Source organism: Parasteatoda tepidariorum, chromosome 2, assembly GCF_043381705.1.
Source record: "Parasteatoda tepidariorum isolate YZ-2023 chromosome 2, CAS_Ptep_4.0, whole genome shotgun sequence".
Lineage (NCBI taxonomy): Eukaryota > Metazoa > Arthropoda > Arachnida > Araneae > Theridiidae > Parasteatoda > Parasteatoda tepidariorum.
Window position 1 is genome coordinate 83,372,265 of NC_092205.1, and position 7,164 is coordinate 83,379,428.

Consider the following 7,164-nt stretch of genomic DNA (forward strand, 5'->3'; position numbering starts at 1 on the left):
ATAAATAATAATTAAATTTCAAATAAATAATAATTAAATTTCAAATAAATAATAATTAAATTTCAAATAAATAATAATTAAATTTCAAATAAATAATAATTAAATTTCAAATAAATAATAATTAAATTTCAAATAAATAATGTAGAACAATTCCCTAATTTCAGAGAAAGTGGTGAGAAATAGAGTTTTAAAATTGAATATTTTAACGTACCACATTTAAATAAAATATAAAATTTGCCATCTTTCTTTTTCTAAAATACAAATTCGGTTACAATATGTTAATTTTTTTATATTTAAAATGAAATTAAGCTATCTCGTATCTTTTTTGTAAATATATTGTGCTGACCTAGTTATGTAAACTCCTCTATTAAACCACTCACACTTCGCAAACATAGCAAATAAAAAAAAAAATTCCTAACAGCAAACAGCTATATTTAACATTAAAAATCTTAAAAATTGAGCAAAAACGTTTTTCAGACAATTATTTTCACAAGATTTTTATTAAATTGATAAGAATTGTTTTATAAATATAGACTAGATCATTTGTTTACAAATAAAAAATTGTGAAACATGACACTCAAAACCTTGGTAAAAGAAAACGTTAAATGATATTTAACATGATCTACTAAGGTTTTCAATATAAAAGAAATTTCGTAAATAAAAAAAAAGTAAAAAAAGATTTGGGAACTGAAACTTTGTAAAATAAAATGTTAAATGACATTTAACATGTTTTATCAAAGACTTCAATTGACTGGAAATTTTATTCGTAAATAAGTTTTTGTAGCATTGCTCTGTAAACAATATAGAAGTTAAATGACATTTAACACCTTTTTCAACTTAAATTGACAGCTGATTGGACATTTTGTTAGCAAATAAAAGATTTATAAAGCACAACAATTCTAGAATACATTTCACAACCCGTGTCGAGCAGCCAACCAAATTCTGAGTTTACAACTATCAATGTTAAACTCTGTAGCCTTGTAGTTTTGAATTCAATCCAGAAGACAAGAGAATTCCTGGATTAAGCATTGGAACAAACTAGCCTTTGTGAAGGACTTTTTTGAAGGAATTAAACAGCATTTGCGGTACATGGAGAGGAAAACCACGAATGCCTCTCATGGTTAGCCTAACGTAAGGGGACTTTAACCCATGAGCCGTCTACCACTGAGGATATTTTATGTCAGTATTCTGGTCTGTGACAGCTGAGAGCAGAATTCGTATCTACCAGCCACAGCTGGGATTCGGACATGGTAACCTCATTGGGAGGCGAGCGCTCTTTACCTTGAGCCACCATGACTTGGGTCATAAGAATTGAAAATAAAATATAAAAGAACAAGTTTAAATGGCAATAAATTCAAGACATTTAAATTTAGAATGTATAAGCTCTTTAGAATATTCTATATCATATTTCGTTACAAAAAATCTTATTTGAAAAAGCAAAAATTGTATTTCGACGGAACAAAGTGATTTGTCATTGACTTCAATCAAACACGCTAATTTGACACAGACAATTTGTCTGTCTCCGACAAATTAGAGTATTTGATTGAAGTTTTGACAGAATAGGTTTAATCTGCCATTAGCAAAACTTTAAGCCTTGAAATTTGATAGTTTTCAAAATGTCAACATATACTTCATTATTTTTTTAAATTATCACTACATTATAATTGCTATAATAATTGATTGCTATACAGAAGCACAATAATAACTTGCTTGTAATAAAATTCATGTAAAATACGATCGACAGTTTGATTCGGATAGTTTAAAATAAATTTTAAGAAATGCAATCTAATCAGGGAAGCATAGTATTATAGAACGAAAATGAGAAACTGACTATCAGATATTAAAACATCAGTCTTTATATATCACTCTTATTAAAACATGAGATGTTACGGTATGCAATCATTTACTACAATAAGATTAACATTTTAAACTGTTAAGAAAAATTGAAAATAGTATGTAATCTTTGTTCCTAAATAATAAATAAATAAAAACAATTACCAAGTTATAACTCTTATAGCATTGCACACATTTTTACGATGGGTTGAACAAAACAATAAATTGCTAACCCCTCTCTTAATTTCAAATTTCAATTATAACTCCAAATACCATAAGAAAAATACTGTATTTATAAGCAACTATTAAGGGATTAAACTAATGAATAATCTCTAAGCAATTAACAATGTCACATTAATATAGTTAAAAATCTACAACTGATCTGCATTCAAATTTCATATTATTTATAATATTTATAAAAAGAAAATTCAAATCAATATTTACCGTGTGTTTGTTCGTAAATAGAAAAAACTTTTAACGACCGAGCTTTAACTCTCATAGCATTCAACACTTTTCTCCAGCGGAACAAACAAAAAAGTAACCGATTTCGAATTTCTCATTGAAGTTGTCAGTTCGCGGGGAAAGAAAGACGAATTTCAGCTCTACATGTGACGTCACACCTTTTAGACCGCAACAAGCGGAAAAAACGAAGCCATCTTCGTTTACCTATTAAATTATGCTTGGAGAGAATTCTTATCGAAGCGAAAGCAAATTCCACTTTTGTTCTCGTTTCTTCGCCAGTTTAAGAACATGGAACTGAACAATAAAAAAAAAATGATGAACTAGGTGTTATAATTCTATGGGTTTTGTCACGATAAGAAAAAAAACTGTGACATCATCTGAGAACATTTAGTAGGAATCAGATCTTACAGTATGTGAATATAGATGTTTTGCTTGTTGGCTCTGACGTTACGTTTTTCAGTGTCTAGACATCTATTTACTTATAAATTCAATTAATGTTTAGATTAATCAAACTTGTCTAATTGTGAAAATGCCGTTTTAAAAGAACATGTTTCCATTTAAATTTTGTATGGCATCCAATTGTTTTTAACTCTTAATGTGATTGGCCGGATACTGAGAGACCAAGGTCTAGGACTACGACTGAAAGAGTCACAGGTTTGTCCCACAATAGTTGTGAAAAACTTCAGTTCTTTCAAGTGTATAGCATAGAGGCGTTTAATTGAAATATAAGATCAATTTCATAATGATATGCCACTGAGATGTTCTGGAGATCTGATTTTACAGGTCGTGGCTAAAACCAAAGACTGCCACAGAAAAGGTCACAGGTTCGTGCAGCAGTGATAATGAAGAACCTCATCTCTTACAAGTGAATAAGATAGAAACGTTTAATTGAAGTATTAGATCTATTTCAAAGTAAAGTGTTACTGAGATGTTCTAGAAACCTTATTTTAATGACAGTGGAATCGTGTGGGCTAAGGTCACAGGCTGTGAGATAAAAGGACACGGTATTGTGTCATGAAAGTTATTGAAAAGTCACAGTTCTTGCAAGCGTATAACATAGAAAGGCTTAATTGAAGTAAGATCAACTTAATGTGGAACTATGGTTTACAAGAGACAAATGTAAGAGGCCGTGAAGTCTTTTTCTAAACTGAAGTCCTAAACTGAGATACAGAAAATTAGACTTTGTAATTCTAACATTAAACGAATAACCTTAGCGTTTGCAAACGAATACCAAACAAGCACTTCTCTGTAATTGTAGCACAAAAGCTCACGTGATTATTAGTCACTTTAAAACCTCAGCACTTCCTGACAAATAGCTTAAAGCGTTTCAACTATGGAATTTAAAGGTAACTGTAGAATTAAAAAGTAAGATTATTGCGGCCGATGAGAGTGAAATCCGATATGGCTGATGAACGAGAAGAGAATTTAACCAAGGATTATCATTTCCGAAGTTAACCTTACCTTTTGGTACACTTTCATAACACGTGTGTTGTGTTTTTTTTTTATTAATTCTATTTTGATAAGTGTAATTGTATGCTTGTAAAATCTAACGTTCTGTAGAGACTTCATAGAATCAGAACCTGCATGCTGTTAGTAGAAAACAAATTCAGTTGCAATTTCAAATTTCTGCACAATGTAGCCAAAGAGGCTCAGATCTGTGAGTGGTTTGTATTTTTAATTATTATTTTGGCATTCTATTGTACTCAACTCAAAATGCGATAATCATAATTGATACGTAAGGTCCTAGAATTTGTTGATGTTGTAGTTCATTTACGTCGCACTAGAGCTGCACAATGGACTATTGGCGACGGTCTGGGAAACATCCCTGAGGATGATCCGAAGACATGCCATCACAATTTTGATTCTCTGCAGAGGGGTGGCATCCCCGCTTCGGTAGCCCAACGACCTGCACGCGAAGTCGAGCACTTCATGGTATCACAGTTAAACGAGGACCAATACCGCACACCCTCGATCCCTACGCAGACTGATCCAAGTGGTCACCCACCCGCACACTTACCGCAGCCAGTGATGCTTGACTTCGCCTAGAATTTGACAGATGAGATCATAAATTTGTGCCCCAAAGTCACAAACGAACCTCACAGCTTTTAAGTGAGTAGCTTACATTAGTTAAGTTAAAGTAGGGCTAACTTCATCACAAATCTGCCTACAAAATTTCCTTACATCCCAGTTAAAGCAATAATCCTAGCTTTTAACTTGCATAGTTTTTACAGCGAGAGAAATATTGAGTGAGCAGTTTGGTTGCTGTGTACATTCAAGTTAGTTCCTGGGGATGAGTTGAGCCTGGAGACAAATATCAAGTATTCGTTGAGATGTATGCTAATTTTGTCGCGGTCGCAGATAGGCTATTTGAAAAGTCCTGTTCCTTGCAAACTGCAGACGTCATTTGTTAGACTTTTTGCAGTAAGCCTTGCAGGCGTTTCCTAAAGAGACAATGGTAGTTTGCAAAGAGCCAGCTTTTCCAATTAACTTCTGACACAATTCACTGTTTTGTAAAGCAGCAATAAATTGTTTTCTAGTCATTGGCAAACTGGGAGACGAACTGTACAAAGACATCCAAAGACAAAAATATTACGTTTCAAAACGGAGCACACTAACGATGCATCCTAGTGCATTTTAGGAAGACAATTGTAGTTAAATGCTAGACTCTCATAATCAATATCAAATGCAATCTCATTTATTAATAGATAATAACTGATGATATCATCTGATATAAGCTATGTTTGTTAAATTTGAAAATTCACAAATTAATCGTTTGTATGCTGCGTATGCTTGATTGAGCAAATTTGGCAATAAAACAATGCAATTTAATGTGCATTCAGAACTAAAAATCACAGATTTGAGCTTCACGTTCTTAATAAATAAATATATACAGATAAAAATTCCAGCGATTACAAGTGAATAGCATTAGCTCTTAAATGTAGAACTATAATGTACAAAAACTGACCCCTTGATCTGAGGCTTCCCTAGCCTAGCGGCATTGCCGTCAAACGCTTTGTAGAGTAGAGGTTGTAGGTTCGAATCCCAATGTAACCCTTGAAGTATCTTCGTGCTGTCCCTCTCTGAATTGTAGGTAGATACTTTATTGGTTTATTGGTACAACATAGTACCTTTTCCGTCTTGTGTGCTCAATTAAGGCTTACAAACCTTTGTCAAGTAGAAGGACAGATAGCACAATACAGAGAAGGACATCACAAAGAATACAACCAGGGTTACGGCGGGATTCGAACCAGTCACCTCCACGCTTAACATAGCGTTTGGCAGGCGATACTGTTCGGCCTACCTCATTTTAATTTAGGGTTTCCTTAATTTAATTTCATATAGTTTAAAAAAATAAATTTTGAAGAATCAATAGAAATTAAAAGTTTACAATTTTATATTTAAAAAATTTATTCATTATTTATAAATACTAATAGCATCTAAATTTCCGAAAATAAAATAAAATCTGCTGTTTTTAAACTAAATTCCAATTTGATAATATCAAAAAATANCTTTACGGTAGCACAGTTTAACGAGGACCAATACCGCACACCCTCGGTCCCTACGCAGACTGATCCAAGTGGTCACCCACCCGCACACTGACCGTAGCCAGTGATGCTTGACTTCGCCTAGAATTTGACAGATGAGATCCTAAATTTGTGCCCCAAAGTCACAAACGAACCTCACAGCTTTTAAATGAGTAGCTTACATTAGTTAAAGTAGGGCTAACTTCATCACAAATCTGCCTACAAAATTTCCTTACCTCCCAGTTAAAGCAATAATCCTAGTTTTTAACTTGCATAGTTTTTACAGCGAGAGAAATATTGAGTGAGCAGTTTGGTTGGTGTGTACATTCAAGTTAGTTCCTGGTGATGAGTTGAGCCTGGAGACAAATATCAAGTATTCGTTGATATGTATGCTAATTTTGTCGCGGTCGCAGATAGGCTATTTGAAAAGTCCTGTTCTTTGCAAACTGCAGACGTCATTTGTTAGACTTTTTGTAGTAAGCTTGCAGGCGTTTCCCAAAGAGACAATGGTAGTTTGCAAAGAGCCAGCTTTTCCAATTAACTTCTGACACAATTCACTGTTTTGTAAGGCAGCAATAAATTGTTTTCTTCATTGTCAAACTGGGAAACGAACTATACAAAGACATCCAAAAGCAAAAATATTACGTTTCAAAACGGAACACATTAACGATGCATCCTAGCGCATTTCAGGAAGACAATTATAGTTAAATGCTAGACTCTCATAGTCAAATGTTGTTGTTGTTGTTGTTAATTTACGTCGCACTAGAGCTGCACAATGGGCTATTGGCCACGGTCTGGGAAACATCCAGGAGGATGATCCGAAGACATGCCACCACAATTTTGATCCTCTGCGGAGGGGATGGCACCCCCACTTCGGTAGCCCGACGACCTGCGTGCGAAGTCGAGCACTTTACGGTAGCACAGTTTAACGAGGACCAATACCGCACACCCTCGGTCCCTACGCAGACTGATCCAAGTGGTCACCCACCCGCACACTGACCGTAGCCAGTGATGCTTGACTTCGGTGATCTGCTGGGAACCGTGTCTTAACGATCAGTCCACTGCGGAACCATAGTCAAATGCAATCTCATTTATTAATAGATAATAACTGATGATATCATTTGAAATAAGCTATATTTGTTAAATTTAAAAATTCTGAAATTAATAATTTGTATGCTGTGTACTTTATTGAGCAAGTTTGGGCGATAAAACAATGCAATTTAATGTGCATTCAGAACTCAAAATCACAGATTTGAGCTTGACATTCTGAATAAATAAATATATACATATAAAAATTCCAGCGATTACAAGTGAAAAGCATTAGCTCTTAAATGTAGAATTATAA

General features: G+C 33.9%; 1 protein-coding gene across 1 annotated transcript in view; it reads right to left on the reverse strand.

The window, feature by feature from the left end:
• LOC107453384 (solute carrier family 41 member 1) overlaps positions 1-2,848 on the reverse strand; it is a gene marked incomplete in the record, with an annotated part of 68,341 nt that extends 65,493 nt beyond the window's left edge. Inside the window, 1 exon segment of the mRNA XM_043044777.2 lies at positions 2,278-2,848.
• Positions 2,849-7,164: the final 4,316 nt, after the last annotated feature.